This window comes from Salvelinus sp. IW2-2015, linkage group LG26 (genome assembly GCF_002910315.2).
Source record: "Salvelinus sp. IW2-2015 linkage group LG26, ASM291031v2, whole genome shotgun sequence".
NCBI lineage: Eukaryota > Metazoa > Chordata > Actinopteri > Salmoniformes > Salmonidae > Salvelinus > Salvelinus sp. IW2-2015.
Window position 1 is genome coordinate 12691772 of NC_036866.1, and position 18566 is coordinate 12710337.

General features: G+C 42.3%; 1 pseudogene; it reads right to left on the bottom strand.

The window, feature by feature from the left end:
* Window positions 1–62: 62 nt before the first annotated feature.
* On the bottom strand, window positions 63–14326 carry LOC111952988 (mitochondrial import inner membrane translocase subunit TIM44-like; annotated as a pseudogene).
* Window positions 14327–18566: the final 4240 nt, after the last annotated feature.

Below are 18566 nucleotides of genomic sequence, written 5' to 3' on the forward strand. Positions count from 1 at the left end.
CAAATACAAAATGGTTGGAATTCAGACATTTTTATTCTTAAGTTGACTCCTTTTGGCGAGTCTCAACTGTGGGGGGTAACAGAAAATCACCATAAAATGAGCTTGTCAGAATAGTGGAAGATCCACATGTACATAAACAGCTGCCTCTAGAGATCTGACTAGGCCTGTGTGTGTGGCACCACTGTGTTAGGACTGTTAAGCAGTATAGCGTAAATTTTTTCTTCATAATAAATAGATTAAATTCAACAATTAGACTGGGCTATCATACAAATGTGGGTTTATGACACGGGTGGTCAACTGGCGAGCCGCGGATACATTTGTAGTCCTGCAGATCAATTTCCAAACGATAGATAGAATATCTGAAATAAAATAAACGCAACATGTTGGTCATGTTGGCCAACATGTGTTGGTTTCATGACACAGGTGTACCTTGTGCTGTGGACAATAAAACGGCCACTCTAAAATGGGCAGTTTTCATACAACACAATACCACAGATGTATCACGTTTTAAGGGAACATGCAAATGGCATACTGACTGCAGGAATGTCCACCAGAGGTGTTCATTTTATGTACATTTCTCTGACATAAGCAGCCTCCAACTTCATTTAGAGAATTTGGCAGTACGTCCAACCGGCCTCACATGTAACCACGCCAGCCCAGGACCTCCACATCTGGCTTTTTCACCTGCGGGATCGTCTGTGACCAGCTACCCGGACAGCTGATGAAACTGAGGAGTATTTATGTTTGTAATTTAAAGCCCTTTTGTGGGGAAAAACTAATTCTGGTTAGCTGGGCCTGGCTCCCCAGTGGGTGGGCTATGCCCTCCCAGGCCCACCCATGGCTGCACCCCTGCCCAGTCATGTGAAATCCATAGATTAGGGCTTAATGAATTCATTTAAAATTGACTTATGAACTATAGCACAGTAAAATCGTCAGAATTATTGCATGTTGTGTTTACATTGATTTGATGTAAAGAGAAAAAAAAAGAAAAAATCACACACACCATTCAAAAGTTTGGACACCTACTCATTCAAGGGTTTTTCATTTTTACTATATTGTAGAATAATAGCGAAGACATCAAAACTATGAAATAATACATATGGAATCATGTAGTAACCAAGAAAGTGTTAAAGAAATCTAAATATATGTTATATTTGAGATTCTTCAAAGTAGCCACCCTATGCCTTGACAGCTTTGCACTCTTGGCATTCTGTCATACAACTTCATGGAGGTAGTGCCCTGGTATGCATTTCAATTAACAGGTGTGCCTTGTTAAGTGAATTTGTGGAATTTCTTTCCTTTCGTAATGCGTTAGAGCCAATCATTTTTGTTGTGACAAGGAAGGTGTGGTATACAAAAGATAGCCCTGTTTGGTAAAAGACCAAGTCCATATTATGGCAAGAAAGCTCAAATAAGCAAAGAGAAACGACAGTCCATCATTAATTTAAGACATGAAGGTCAGTCAATACAGAACATTTCAAGAACTTTGAAAGTTTCTTCAAGTGCAGTCGCAAAAACCATCAAGCGCTATGATGAGACTGGTTCTCATGAGGACCGCCACAGGAAAGACCCAGAGTTACCTCTGCTGCAGAGGATAAAATCATTAGTTACCAGCCTCAGAAATTGCAGCCCAAATAAATGCTTCACAGAGTTCAAGTAAAAGACATCTCAACATCAACTGTTCAGAGGAGACTGCACAAATCTGGCTGGTGTGTTTTGGGTCATTGTCCTGTTGAAAAACAGATGATTGTTTTTCAACAGGACAATGACCCAAAACACACCTCCGGGCTGTGTAAGGGCTATTTGACCAAGAAGGAGAGTGGAGTGCTGCATCAGATAACCTGGCCTGCACAATCACCTGACCTCAACCCAAATTAAATGGTTTGGGATGAGTTGGACAGCAGAGTGAAGGAAAATTAGCCAACAAAGGCTCAGTGTATGTGGGAACTCCTTCAAGAGTTTTGGAAAAGCATTCCAGATGAAGCTGGTTGAGAGAATGCCAAGAGTGTGCAAAGCTGTCAAGGCAAAGGGTGGCTACTTTGAAAAATCCTAAATATATTTATTTGGTTACTACAGGATTCCATGTGTGTTATTTCATAGTTTTACAATGTAGGAAATAATAAAAATAAAGAAAAACCCTTGAATGAGTAGATGTATAAATAAACACAATTTTTTTAAAGAATCTCAGTTGGGGGTCTCAATTTACTGTTGAGTTAGAATAGTACAATGCACAAAGTGCAATTTCAAAATTTTGTTGTGCAGCAGTTTCTCTTGCTATGTCAGACAGTAACTCAATTAGCCCATCTTACCTAACATTTTTTGGATTGGTAAATTTGTTTACATAGCTGGGTGATAGACTATCTACCGACCGGGGAGGCCCCCATTGATTTTGTTAGTCACTCAGATATCATTAAAAAATCTATTTTAAAAAATGTATCTCTGCCCAATGGCAAACTATGTAGAATTGCAGGAAATGAACTGGCTCTGACTTCTTGTGTGGGTATAGATGTGGGTACGTAGACTTGCATGAGGAGTTCAGATTTTCTGTGGCCCCCACCAAAGTTTCCCATCCCTGGTCTCGGGCATTGGCGGACCACATGGCATCCAAGATGTCCTCCCCAAACTGGGAAGGGATTCGACAAAGGCATTAAAGACACCCTTCACTTCATCCTCTCGTGAACATAATGAAGTCTAGGAGAGGAGGAGGACAGTATCAACTTGTCAAACCATGGTGTGAGACAGCCAGACACTGCTTGAGTGGTCTACTGCCTCCAGTGTCATCCTGGTGGAAACACAGGTTCATCCAGTCTGGGTCTCCTCTATCCTGGTCTGTGAACACCACCAGTCTGGTCCATGAGGGACAGCCAGACGAGGCAGTCCACAGCAGGCCACCCAAAGCCATGTTAGGGGAGGAGATCGCTGGGTTGCTGACAAAGCCAGCACTGCTTGTTCATGTCCCTGTGGTAATTCCATGTTCCCCTATCCAGCCTGCCTCCCCTCTCCTCCTCGGTCTTCCAGCCGTGTGTGTGGGCCTATCAGAGGACCTGTTCAGTGCTGGAGGCAGAGATGTCCAGGAGTCTCCAGGCTGCATAAAGGTTGAGCTCCTCCTGGTCTCGACACAGGGCCCATACGTACATCATCCTCAGCACCTTGTCCTGTTGGCAAACACAGACAGGCAAACACATAATTACGATCAGAGGGATTGGCAAATTGCACAAACGAAATCCATTTTCAATCCTTTGGAACGTGTGTTGAAAGTGTACACTGTACAACCCTGGCTAGCCTGTTCTCTCAGACCAGAGACAAAGTGTACAAACCTGGCTAGCAGCCTGTTCTTCAGACCAGAGACCAAAGTTGTACACTAGTACAACCCTGGCTAGCCTGTCTCTCTCAGACCCAGAGACAAAGTGGTAAACTGTACAACCCTGGCTAGCCTGTTCTCATCGACCAGAGACAAAGTGTACACTGTACAACCCTGCTAGCCTGTTTCTCTCAGACAGAGACAAAGTGTACACTGTACAACCTGGTCTAGCCTGTTCTGCGTCAGACAGAGACAAAGTGTAACTACTTGTACAACCCTGGCTAGCCTGTTCTCTCAGACCAGAGACAAAGTGTACACTGTACAACCCTGGCTAGCCTGTTCTCTCAGACCAGAGACAAAGGGCAACAAAAGTTGTCTCATCAACAGTACAGGACATAACAGCCCAGCCTCCATAAATCCCCTGGCAGTGCCCTGCACCAGACTGAGGGGTTGCCAGCTTCCTGCGGCTGCCCATCCATTATTAGGAAGATGTTCCTGATGTTTGGTATACTCGGTGTATAGAGACAAAATACAGACAGCCTACAAGTAGCAAAACAGAAAAATAGCTTGAACATTAAAATGTATTCCAATATGATTGAAATAGGCCTATAGCCTATACTGTTTATATTAATGCAGTCGTCTCGGTTTTCATTTGAAGCATCTTTATATATCGCTTGTTTGTATCAATTGCCAAGACATTGGTAACTTTGTATTTTCTAGTCAACTTTGTTCTGAGGTTATTGGTGGTCACAGAGAGACAGATGAACCATGTGTTTCTATGTTTAGCGGAGATCTTCTGTGTATAAAGTGATGCGGGAGGGCAAAAAAAAAGCATCGAACAACGCACTTAGCTGTTCTACGAGTGGTCTGGGGCAGGTGTTAGATTATGAACATATTCAAGTGCAGCGTTAATAGCGATGGTTTTGGGAAACAGCTCAGAAATTGAACGATGCTCCTACAATGGTTCTAACGGGCACTGGATGACAGTCAGCAGGGCTCCATTGAAAGACGAGGAAGCCACTTTAGACTATTGAAATGCACCCTGGGTCTGAAACATTGCCTTGTCTGATTGGACAAGCTAAGAGACAACAATATCCCTGTTTTAATACTTTTACAATGCAATCCTTATTTCCAGAGTAGAGATGGAGGGTGTATTCTACTCACAGGGTCTCCTATGACGTCGCCTTTAGTGTTGCGGATCACCATGACCAGCTGGGCCTSGAAGGTGATGATCAGCACTTGACCCTGCTCCATCACCTTCCCCATGGCCAGCTGAGAAAACACGATAAAAAGACACTATTAGAAAAGAACATCCCATAAACCAATAACAGGAAGTGTTTATTGCAAAGATTAACTCACATCAATGTTGTCTATGTCCAGGATCTTAGAGTGGAACTGCAGGCCCATAGCCTTGGCCTGTTGGATGGGGTGGGCCAGCTGGTTGTACGTCTATGAACAAGACAGAGGTGTGGCAAACAGCAACGGCAGGAAAAAAAATGTACAGGTCACCATTTACAGTACTTCAAAATAATCAATTAATCTTCTGCTGGTGTACAAATGACTAGCCGATCCATTGGTCAATAAAAGTGCTTACGGCTTCATAACACCAGTCCTTCAGCACCTCAAGCTCCCCTCGGATCATGGCCTACAGACAGACACACAGAGAGACAGACACACAGAGAGACAGGTAAGGCAGGTAGGTACAGTGATATCCACACCTCATGAGACACTGCAGATAGACAAAAATGGCAATAAAATGTATCTGGACAGTAAAGAAAGAAGTGCTCCATTGATTTTACAATTCATCTGGATATTCACCTGATTTAAATGAGACATCTGGATATTTACCTGATTTAAATGAGACGTGAGACTAATGTTGAAGGTCGCGGACCGAAACATTTAACTGCAGTGACATACATGGAAGGGTTCATTCCCAAGTGTCTTCAGCTCGAAAAGAACAACCTGTGTTCTTCCTGTATACCTTCATCACGATTTGTACCACAATATCAGAGGAAATATCTTTCTTCACCTCCAGTACGTTGGGTATGATGTCAAATTCACACTGCTTGAGGAAGACATCCTTGTCGAACAACGGGTCCACCTTCAGAATCTCTGTCAGCACCTCTGACATCTCTGTCTTGGAGAAGAGCCCACCTGACCAGACACACACACAAGTTAGACAAGAACAAAGACAGAGCCCACCTACCAAAGGCTGATGTGATTGGGGTGGGTGGAATGGAGAAGTCAATAGGTTACCTAGGACGTCGGTCATTTTATCTGTGACGGCACGAGACGCTCTGAGGGCATTCTCGCTTTCATCATACTTCATCTTCATCTCAAAGAACCCTGGGAAGAGAGGGCAGAGTAAGTAATTTAGTCACAGTGCATCAACATCACACAAAGGGTTACAGGGTGGGAGGGGGTTGGACTCAGCATAAGTACAGTATTTCCTCAAAGCCAGGACATCGAGTTGGACCATATGGATCAAACATGGGGACTGAGCTGTGGGTCAATGTACACCATAGCTCTGCTGTGTGATTGATGACTGGGTTGTGACTGATGCTACAAAACGAAAGTCAATACCACAGCATTTCTATAGACTTTTCACAATGTCATTACTGTATATCATTCATAGCTCCTTTTCACCAGTCAGAAACATTTTGTCAGCACTGTTTCTTTGGTAATACTCAATTGCTTGTTCCATGTATAAGGCTACAGTGTAAACCAGGGGTACTCAAATACTAAACAAAAATATAAAAACGCAACAAATGTTGCTTCCATGTCCATGAGCTGAAATAAAAAGACCCCAGATCACACAAAAAGATTCTCGCATTTCTCCATTGCCAAGATAATCCATCCACCTGACAGGTGTCATATCAAGAAGCTGATTAGACAGCATGATCATGGACACAGGTGCACCTTGTGCTAGGGAAAACAAAAGGCCACTAAAATGTGCAGTTGTCACAACGCCACAAATGTCTCAAGTTGAGGGAGCATGCAATTGGAATGTCCCCCAGAGCTGTTGACAGAAAATATGTTAATTTCTCGAACGTCGTTTTAGGGAATTACATSCAAAACAGCCTCACAACCGCAGACCAGGTGTATGTTGTCGTGTGGGCGAGCATGTTGCTGATGTCAACGTTGTGAACAGAGTGCCCCATGGTGGCGATGGAGTTATGGTATGGACAGGTATAAGCTACGGACAATGAACACAATTGTATTTTATAGGGGCAGCAGGTAGCCTAGTGGTTAGAGCGTTGGGCTAGTAACCAAAAGGTTGCAAGATCAACCTTTTGGTTCTTACTGGTTGGTAGGTTTCTGTACCAAATATTAAGTTCTGCTTTTCTGATGTATCAAATACTTATGTCATGCAATAAAATGCAAATGAATTACTTAAAAATCATACGTGATTTTCTGGATTTTTTTTTTTAGATTCCGTCTCTCACAGTTGAAGTGTACCTATGATAAAAATTACAGACCTCTACATGCTTTGTAAGTAGGAAAACCTGCAAAATCGGCAGTGTATCAAATACTTGTTCTCCCCACTGTATGCGGAGCACTTGTTGGCTGCTTTTCCTTCACTCTGCGGTCCAACTCATCATAAAACCATCCTAGCCACCGTGCTTCTATACCCGCATTGCTTGCTGTTTGGGGTTTTAGGCTGGGTTTCTGTACAGCACTTTGAGATATCAGCTGATGTAAGGGCTATATAAATACATTTGATTTGATTATCCTGTTGAAAAATGAATGATAGTGGGACTAAGGTCAAACCAGGTGTGATGGTGTATCGCCTTGAAATAAAATCACTGTCAGTGATTCTAAATAAAATCMCTGACAGTGTCACCAGCAAAGCACCATCACACCTCCTCCATGCTTCACGGTGGGAACCACACATGCAGAGATCATCCATTCACCTACTCTGTGTCTCACAAAGACACAGCGATTGGAACCAAAAATCTCAAATTTGGACTCATCAGACCAAAGGACAGATTTCCACCGGTCGAATGTCCATTGCTCGTGTTTCTTGGACCAAGCAATTCTCTTCTTACTGATGTCCTTAGTAGTGGTTTCTTTGCTGCAAATTGACCACGAAGGCCTGATTCACGCAGTGTCCTCTGAACAGTTAATGTTGAGATGTGTCTGTTACTTGAACTCTGAAGCATTTATTTTCTGAGGCTGGTAACTAATGAACATATCTTCTGCAGCAGAGGTAACTCTGGGTCTTCCATTCCTGTGGCGGTCCTCAAGAGAGCCAGTTTCATCATAGCGCTTGATGGTTTTTGCGACTGCACTGGAAGAAACTTTCAAAGTTCATAAAATGTTCCAGATTGACTGACCTTCATGTCTTAAACTAATGATGGACTGTCATTTCTCTTTGCTTATTTGAGCTTTCTTGCCAGAATATGGACTTGGTCTTTTACCAAATTTCTGTATAACACCCCTACATTGTCACAACACAACTGATTTGGCTTATGGAAATAAATTCCACAAATGAACAAGGCACACCTGTTAATTGAAATGCATACCAGGGCACTACCTCCATGAAGTTGTATGACAGAATGCCAAGAGTGCAAAGCTGTCAAGGCATAGGGTGGCTACTTTGAAGAATCTCAAATATAACATATATTTAGATTTCTTTAACACTTTCTTGGTTACTACATGATTCCATATGTATTATTTCATAGTTTTGATGTCTTCACTATTATTCTACAATGTAGAAAATAGTAAAAATGAAAAACCCTTGAATGAGTAGGTGTCCAAACTTTTGAATGGTGTGTGATTTTTTTATAATTTTTTTTTATACATCAAATCAATGTAAACACAACATGCAATAATTCTGACGATTTTACTGTGCTATAGTTCATAAGTCAATTTTAAATGAATTCATTAGGCCCTAATCTAAAAAAGTTTAAAAATGATTCCATATGTATTATTTCATAGTTTTGATGTCTTCACTATTATTCTACAATGTAGAAAATAGTAAAAAAGAAAAACCCAAGAATGAGTAGGTGTGTCCAAACTTTTGACTGGTACTGTATATATACACAAAAGTAAGAGGATACCCCTTATAATTTGTGAATTGGGCTATTTCAGCCACACCTGTTGCTGACAGGAGTATAAAATCAAGCACACAGCCATGCAATCTCCATTGACAAACATTGGCAGTAGAATGGCCTTACTAAAGAGCGGTGACTTTCAACGTGGCACCATCATATGTTGCCACTTTTCCAACAAGTCAGTTTGTTAAATTTCTACCCTGCTATAGCTGCTCTGGTCAACTGCAAGTGCTGTTATTGTGAAGTGGAAACGTCTAGGAGCAACAACGGCTCAGCCGGGAAGTGGTAGGCCACACAAGCTCACAGAACAGTGCCACTGAGTACTGAAGCGCTGGTTGCGACACTCACTACCGAGTTCCAAACTGCCTCTGGAAGCAACGTCAGCACAAGAACTGTTCATCGGGAGCTTCATAAAATGGTTTTCCATGGCCGAGCAGCCTCACACAAGCCTAAGATCACCATGCGTAATGGCAAGCATCAGCAGGAGTAGTGTAAAGCTCGCCGCCATTGGACTCTGGAGCAGTGGAAATGCATTCTCTGGAGTGATGAATCAAGCTTCACCATCTGGCAGTCCAACGGACTAATCTGTGTTTGGCGGATGCCAGGAAAACGCTACCTGCCCGAATGCATAGTGCCAACTGTAAAGTTTGATTGAGGAGGAATAATGGTCTGAGGCTGTTTTTCATGGTTCGGGTGAAGGGGAATCTTAACGCTACAGTATACATTGACATTCTAGATGACTCTGTGCTTCCAACTTTGTGGCAATAGTTTGGGAAAGGCCCTTTCATGTTTCAGCATGACAATGCTCGCGTGCACAAAGCGAGGTCCATACAGAAATACATTTGCCGAGATCGGTATGGAAGAACTTGACTGGCCTGCACAAGCTCGTATTGTTCCCGTTCCGCTGTCCACCTATTGAGGATGACTGGTGTAAACCTAAGACAGAAACACTGTTTTCAAGGCAGCTAGTCCCCAGCCTCTCGTACCTTATCCCTTGGTAGTCCCTGGCCTCCCATTACCTGCTGCTCGTTAGTATTGGGGCCATTAGCTCTAAGATTAACAAGGTTAATAGAAGCAGGACAGTGTTCACCAGACTGGTATAGCAGTCAATCAGCTAGCAGAGGGTTTCCTCATATACACCTTGCTGCTCACCCCACAAACAACTCCAGGGCTAGGTTTAGATCCCTTAAAGACTGTGATTTTGGAGCCCGGGACATTTCTGACTAGCAAACATGACGATAGTTCGAATTTGGCAATTAACAAAAAAAGTAAATGACACGTGGTCAAGTTTACAAACGCACCTGCACCTCAGAGCAACAAGCCACTGTATATGAGCATGGTTCCCACAGAGCCTGAGTCACAGCACTAAGCCACTGATTGGTAGTTTTACACTTGAACTTAGCCCCATCTACTGGACAAACATATTACAGCAGCAGACATTCATTAAAAATGTTTTGATAAAAGCTCACCAGCCAGTTTACACCTCCATCTAGTACCTGGTCGGACCCCCCTTTGCCTCCAGAATAGCCCGAATGCCTCTGGGCATGGATTCTACAAGTCGGAAACTTTCCACAGGAATGTTGGTCCATGCTGACATCACGCAGCTGCTAGAGATTGGACGGCAGTACACCACCGCCACCAGCTTGTACTATTGACACTAGGCAGGATGGGTCCATGGACTTATGCTGCTTACGCCAAATCCTCACTCTGCCATCAGCATGACACAACAGGAACCAGGATTTATTCGGACCAGGCAATGTTTTTCCACTGCTCAATTGTGTAGTGTTGGAGGTCACGTGCCCACTGGAGCCGCTTCTTGTTTTTAGCTGACAGAAGTAGAACCCGGTGTGGTCGTCTGCTGCAATAGCCCATCAGGTGACAAGAATTCGAGATGCCGTTCTGCACACCACTGTTGTGCTGCACCGTTATTTGTCTGTTTGTGGCCCCATTGTCACACCATTCTCTGGAAACTCTAGACACTGTTGTGCATGAAAAGCCCAGCCGTTTCTGAGATACTGACAATTATTCCACACCCAGAGTTCGCTTACCTCACTAGTTTTACCCATTCTAAAGTTCAATCGAACAGTAACTGAATGCCTCGATGCCCGTCTGCCTGCTTTATATAGCAAGCCACGGCCACKTTACTCAATGTTTGTTGGAGCGATACATTCAGGTATGTAAACTGGTGAGGGCCCCMAAAAAWWTTTTTTTGCACTCTCCCCCGTCTCCGTGGTCAGGCTTCTCACCTAACGTTGCCACTTTGTTATCGTTCAGGGGACGCGCTGCTGTAACTGGCAAGCTGCCTTCCCAGAGTGCGCGCTGATGCTGTAACTATTAAATTGGTTGCCTCGTCTTTCTTCAGTCACGTGTTGCGCTGAATTCTGTTGTTACGTAAACGATTGGCTGAGCCTTGGATACAGCCAGTATTGCTCCAAACGCGCATCACTCGTTCGCTTACAGCCAGTAGTGATCCAACCCCTCCCCCATTTTTTTTTTTTTTTCATCGGATCTACACAAAACACGTTTTTTTGGATTCAAAACAGCGAATTTCACCGAAAGATGACTAGTTTGCATCGCTGTACATTTTCGTGAACGGGTGGTGTACCTAATAAACTGGCCGATGAGTGTATATTTTAAAGGAATAGTTCTGTACTCATCATAACATATCATCCTACATTATGATTCAGAAGGGTGATACTTAGAGACGACAATGAAAACTAAAGACACCAGACAGGTGAAGAAGAAAAAAAATGATGAGACATGCTCACTGTTGAAGACCATTTTGTTGTCCTTGAAGTCCTTCCACTGTGCGGCACCACTCCCATGGCCTCCCTAGAAAACAGATCACTGCTCAGTGCTCACGCACATGCCACCAGACATAGTACAGCAGAAAGTAAACAGTTATCTAGACTAGAACTGCATTTCACTGTGTCTGTCTATCCAATTTACACCCAAAAATTTGGGCACTGAAAAATGTGTTGTGTTATTGAACACAATTCTACTTGAGTAATGATCTAGAGATCTAGCGATACTGGGAGACTGGCAGCACGTACTCATTAGCCTCGAAGACCTTGTTCTCATTTTCTGCAGCCTTGGATGAAAAGTCGCTCCTCTTCCGTAGTGACTTGGGGGCCCGGTAGGGCCCACTGATTAAGATCATCAATCTCCTTCTTCACACTCTCCATACCCTGTGTGAGCACATACAGCAGGCCTAAGAGGAAATGCATGGGCTGTTATGATAAGCTACCTAATCAATGGGTTGATTCTGCACATTCCCTCCTGATCATTAGACTTACTTGGTTTATGCAGTGACAATAAAAAAACGGAGCCAGTGGTTGCTATTACGCAGTGAAAATGACCAAACCCGGTATTTGACTTTGAAGTGCTGGATTGGTCCTTTTTGTACCTTGTCCCTGACTATTTAGGTCTCACCTGTGATATTGCTCTGAAGGCACCAGTCTTTCCCAGTTTCCCTCCACTCTTGGACACAGACTCTGCAGATGTCTTGGCTGTCTTTGCTGCTTCCTCCATGCCTTCCTTGATCTTCTTCCCTATATCTGTACGACTGACCTCTTCCAGACCCTAAAAACAGACACACAGAAACATGAACTTCTTATGTCTGACTGTTACGGATACAAGTATTCGGTGTGTATTTCTTTTCTCTCCTTCTTCCCTACTCACAGGTGACAATCATCATTCCCCAATCAGTCATCAATCAGTCGCTAATCGGAAGACACCTGCTCCTTTTCCCTTACCCAATCACAGTCCCTTTCCCTTAGTTTAAAAACCCTATCAGTTGTTTTCTCTGGAGCTCAATCTCTCTGGCAATGCCATCTGTCTGTAGAGCTCTTGTTTGGTTTGCAAATACATGTCACTTTGTCCCCACCTATGAGTATTGGTTTTGTTATGGTGTTTGTTTGACGGTGGGAAAAGGGGGTAACCAGGCAGGTTGCCCATGGGCATACATTACCCGTAGGAATACTTTGTATATAAACACTAGTTAGAACTGGGCGGACCACCCTCTGTATTTTTGGTTAGTTAGTTAGCTGTTGGTGAAGTAGGCTAGTCTAGCTTAGGGGTGTTTTTGGATACTTATTCTTTCTTTCCTTGTGTCCAGCTCAGCCCCTTTTCCTGCTCCCCCATTACCGTGTGTTTTCAAATAAACCATGTGTGTTTGACGGTAATTTAGTTGTCTGTGGTTATTTCGTTCTCACTCTCTTTTTCACTATTATAATTTGCATGAGTTATGTTACGGGTCTCGTTACCATCCACCCTTGACTGTCGGGCCAAAAGGGATTCGTAACACTGACACTCACACCCTTTCTGTTGACATGACAAAGGCCTACTGATGTTATTAATGTCCATGTTGACATTTAATTGACAACATTCAGCACTACATTTACCATACTCAAGTTCAGTGATCAAAGCTGATGACAGTGACTACAGCAGACAATCCATGTACAGTACCTCTTTCACAGTCTCTGAGAAGGTCCCTAACTTCTTCTTCAGAACTTTGGACGTCTTCACAGTTTCAGACTCTATGGTTTTCTGAGGAAGAAAGTGAAATGGCATATATTATAAATAGTGTAGACAAAACAAATAATTGTCCAATCCAACCTGCCTAACAACATTCTTTGTCCGATGTGACAACGAAGCAACGTGTGACACGCGCTTCAATATTATTTGCTGGGCCACAGATAAATATAAAGGAATGAAGCTGTTAATTTTTTGGGGAGTATTCACATATTTCTGCCGAGTTTGATTCAGAGCTTCCGATTCTTCCAGCTTTTTGGCCTCCTTGCGAAACTTCTTGATGTTCTCCTTCATCTCCTTGTTCTTGCTGAGCTCCTGCTTGAGGTTATCCAAGAACCCCCCCAAGAAGCCTTTTCGGTCACCTCCCCTGTCTGATGCATACCGCACCTAGAGCAAGATATGGTCATTGTATTAGTTAGAGAGAGGAACACTTTTCTGCATAAGAATAAAATAATGTTGGTTATCTGACAAATTCTGCATTCAACCACACTACATTGCAGGACAAGGCCAAGTTGGCTAAAGCAGAAACTGATTTGATACACTGCTGTCTAAGCACTTTGAATGTTAAAACTAAGAACTTAATGAACTGTAAAACAGAAAGGAAGGTACAATTCAAATTGTATACAATTAATGATTAGCATGATTACTGGTACCACAAGTGGAACATTCACTGTTACCTGTGAGGAACTTGTGAGGGACCCACATATCCTGTATACATGAGGTCTGTTGTGTAGGAGCAAATATGAGGGGCTGGACACAAGCAAACTTCTAACACATTGCTGGAGGATGAAATGCACAATAAGAAAAACTCAAAACATTACAAAACATTTTGTTCTAGCCACATGATTGGCCAAGATGCTTTGTTAGGCATACAATAAATACCTAAAACAAGTGCTATTGCCAACTCATGAGATTTTGATAACAAAAACTGTTACAGACAACAAAGCCTATCTTGCTTATGAAATGGACAGTTTCCTCCTACTAGATACAATTGTGAACTAACTTTGGCCTACTAGATACTGTATGATTTTCAAAAATAACAGTTTTCAGAGTTACAAAAAAATTCACTTCAGATCATCTGGTCATACTCAATTACTGCACAAGATGTAATTTGTCTATGCTATGGAAATACGTACGCAAGTGTAAATAATGCAATTTCAAAATGTGTATATTATTTTAATGACAGCAATAAACTTCCGCTTGGTGCACAAGTTCTACTGTTATGAATCAAGCCCCAAATACCGACAAGTCTTGCTGCTAAATTAGCGACCTAGTCTGGTTCAGCATTTTGCAGTGGAGCAGACACTTCGAGTATATGTGTTTCATCGCTATTTTCAATAATGGGTAACCTTAATTATTGAAGATTAAAAGACAACTTGGAAAAATATGTTTAATGAGAACTCACCTGGTAACACAAACACAAGGAAGCCGACATCTTGCTTGCATTGCATGTTTTAATTATTTATTATTATATATATATATTTTTTTATTAACAACAAATCAATACATAAAGTGCATAAGGGAACACAAGTGTATATAGATCGTCCATTATATATAATCGAGCTAGGGGGTACAAATATCACATTACAATTACACAAGGACCTTAAGGGACATACATACACTTACAATTCTAACAGCTTTTTTGTTAGTAGAGTATTTAATAGTCTTAAAATACATTCCAATTTCTTTTTGTAGGGTAARAAAATGTGTTTTTTCGTTAGTAAATTTACATTTGTGTATATGAAATTTGGCCAAAAGAATAATGAAATGAATTACATAAAAATGTTTCAGCTTATTTCTATCGAATGTAAAGAATCCAAGCAGTACATCTCTCCACAATAGTGTAAAATCTTCATAAATGTGTTCAATTATAAATCTACTGATGTCTTGCCACAGTTTTCTTACATGTATACAATGCCAAAAAAGATGCAACACTGTTTCTGGGTGGTCATTACAAAAGGAGCAATTTTAATTTATGTTTTCCTTAAACTTCTTCATATATTACATTTACATTTAAGTCATTTAGCAGACGCTCTTATCCAGAGCGACTATATAGTGGTTGGCAGGGTAATATTTATGAATAATTTTAAAGGAAACCTCCTTAATTTTGTTACCCAGTAGGTATGTGTGTGGCAACATCCAAACTATTTTCCAACAGATATTATCAATAAATCCATTCCAATAAGGCATGACATAAGGTATAGATACAACATCCTGCTGAAACAAGGTTCGTATCGCTCTGTTGTTGAATGGGCCAAAAGAGAAACAAATCTTTCCTACTGATGAGTCAACAGGGTCAATAGCTTGCATTGCATGTGACCTTTTCCGATGATGACCTTCTGACGTGTATGTGGAGGAGGAGCCTGAAGGTGGGCCATTTAGCCATGGACGCTTGTGTGTTGTTCATATACCGCCGTGGTGTGGCAGGTAAGCAAGAAATACATCCTTCGATTTGTGATAAAAGCACCAACTTTGTTACAGATGTAGATTCACGCATCATCGTTACAAAAAAAWTCAAAAACCATTTCCAGACCAGGAGGTGGCAGTAGCACCAACTAAGGATCGGATTCCTCAGTTTAAATAGAAACCGAAGACGGTGAAACCTGGGAAATTATTAAAACAAATTTACAGAACCCAGGCCCACAGTCAACACAAAAAAGAAGCGAAAACATAGGTAATGCACAAGTATCAGTGGGTTTTCAACGCTGGTCCTTATGCTGAATAAAAAATAAGTGGTGGTTAAATCAAATCAATCAAATGTAATTTTCCACGTACTGAATGGTGTAGAGTGGTGCAGCGGTCTAAGGTACTGCATCTCAGTGGTAGAGGCGTCACTACAAACCCAGGTTCAATTACAGGCTGTATCACAGCCGGTCGTGATTGGGAGTCCCATTGAGCAGCGCACAGTTGGCCCAGCGTTGTCCGGGTTAGAGTTTGGCAGGGGTAGGCCGTCATTGTAAATAAATAATTTTAACTGACTTGCCAAGTTAAATAAAGGTTAAATAAAACATTTAAATAAATAGTGAAATGCTTGCTTAGGAGCCCTTCCCAACAATGCAGAGTTTAAAACTGTAACACAAGAGGAATAAAATACACAAGAATGAAGCAATAATCAGGGAGTACCAGTACCAGATCAATGTGCAGAGGTACGAGGTATTGAAGGTCAGTATGTACAAGAAGTCAGGGTAAAGTGACTAGGCATAAGATAATATAATAATGAGAGTAAAATAAAGAACAGTAGCAGCAGCAGCAAATGATGAGTGTGAATGTGTGTTTGTGTTGTCGGTATCAAATCAAATGTTATTTGTCACATGCGCCAGGTGTAGACCTGACAGTGAAATGCTTACTTACAAGCCCTTAACCAACAATGCCGTTTTAAAATAAATAAGTGTTAAGAAAGTATTTACTAAAATAAAATGAAGTAAAGAATAAATAATAAAATAACAGTAACTAGGTAATATACAGGGGGTACCGGTACAGAGTCAATGTGCGGGGGCACAGGTTAGTTGAGATAATTGAGATAATATGTACATGTTGGTAGAGGTGTAAAGTGGCTTATGGCTTGGTGGTAGAAGCTGTTAAGCAGAGAGAAGTCTATGACCAGGGTGACTGTAGTCTTTGGCAATATTTAGGGCCTTCCTCTGACACCGATAGATGTCCTAGATGGCAGGAAGCTTGGCCCTAGTGATGTACTAGGCCGTACGCACTACCCTCTGTAGGGGGGCGTGCTCGGCTCTCCTTTTCCTGTTGTCCATGATCATCTCTTTTGTCTTGATCACGTTGGGGGAGAGGTTGTTATTCAGGCACCACACTGTCAGGTCTCTGACCTCCTCCCTATAGGCTGTCTCATCGTTGTAGGTAGGTGATCAGGCCGACCACTGTTGTGTCGTCGGCAAACTTAATGATGGTGGTGTTGGATATATAATGGCGCCAGAGATGGCTGCCATTTTACGGTCCCCTAACCAACTGTACTATTGTGTTTTTTCGCATTATTTGTAACTTATTTTGTACATGTCTCTGCCACGGTCTCTTATGACCTTAAAGAGCCTCTAGATATCAGGACAGCGATTACTCACATCGTACATGAAGATTTTTTCTTTAACGAGTCGGACGTGAAGGATTTACTCCAGACAAGGCCCTTATCCCCATCATTCACAGGAGAAAGAGACGGAGATATCGGGGACGTAGGTCTGGGTGCCTTGTAGGAATCCGCCGGTGAGTGTGTAATCTGCCTTTAGCATTGGTCCTATTAGCCAACGTACAATCATTGGATAATAAAATAGACGAACTATGAGCACGTATATATATACTGACACACCTCCATGCTTCACGGTAGGAACCACACATGCAGAGATCATCCATTCACCTACTCTGCGTCTCACAAATACACGGCAATGTCTATTGCTCATGTGTCTTGGCCCAAGCAAGTCTCTTCTTATTGGTGTCCTTTAGTAGTGGTTTCTTTGCAGCAAATGGAGCCATGAAGGCCTGATTCAGTCTTCTCTGAACAATCAAATTTATTCTGGCTGTGCCGGGTGAAGATTATAACAGAACATGGCCAAGATGTTCAAATGTTCAGATGACCAGCAGGGTCAGATAATAATCAGTGGTTGTAGAGGGTGCAACAGGTCAGCACCTCAGGAGTACATGTCAGTTGGCTTTTCATAGCCGATCATTCAGAGTATCTCTACCGCTCCTGCTGTCTCTAGGGAGTTTAAAACAGCAGTCCAGCAAGCGCAGGAATGGCAGCAGGCAGGTGTGAGTGCATCTGCACGCACAGTGAGGCAAAGACTGAGGATGGCCTGGTGTCAAGGGCAGCAAAGAAGCCACTTCTCTCCAGGAAAATAAATCAATCAATCAATCAGGGACAGACTGATATTCTGCAAAAGGTACAGGGATTGGACAGCTGTAGGACTGGGGTAGTCATTTTCTCTGATGAATCCCGTTTTCCGATTGTTTGGGGCATCCGGAAAAAAAGCTTGTCCGGAGAAGACAAGGTGAACACTACCCTCAGTCCTGTGTCATGCCAACAGTAAAGCATCCTGAGACCATTCATGTGTGGGGATGCTTCTCAGCCAAGGGAGTGGGCTCTCACAATTTTGCCTAAGAACACAGCCATGAATAAAGAATGGTACCAACACATCCCCCGAGAGCAACTTCTTCCAACCATCCAAGAACAGTTTGGTGATGAACAATTCCTTTTCCAGCATGATGGCGCACCTTGCCATAAGGCAAAAGTGATAACTAAGTGGCTCGGGGAACAAAACATCAATATTTTGGGTCCATGGCCAGGAAACTCCCCGGACCTTAATCCCATTGAAAACTTGGTCAATCAAGGGGCAGGTGGACAAACAAAAACCCACAAATTCTGACAAACTCCAAGCATTGATTATACAAGAATGGGCTGCCATCAGTCAGGATGTGGCCCAGAAGTTAATTGACAGCATGCCAGGGTGGATTGCAGAGGTCTTTAAAAAGAAAGATCAACACTGCAAATATTGACTCTTGGCATCAACTTCATGTAATTGTCAATAAAAGCCTATGAAATGCTTGTAATTATACTTCAGTATTCCATAGTAACATCTGACAAAAATATCTAAAGACACTGAAGCATCAAACTTTGTGGAAATTAATATTTGTGTCATTCTCACAACTTTACATGTCAGTGGCAAGGA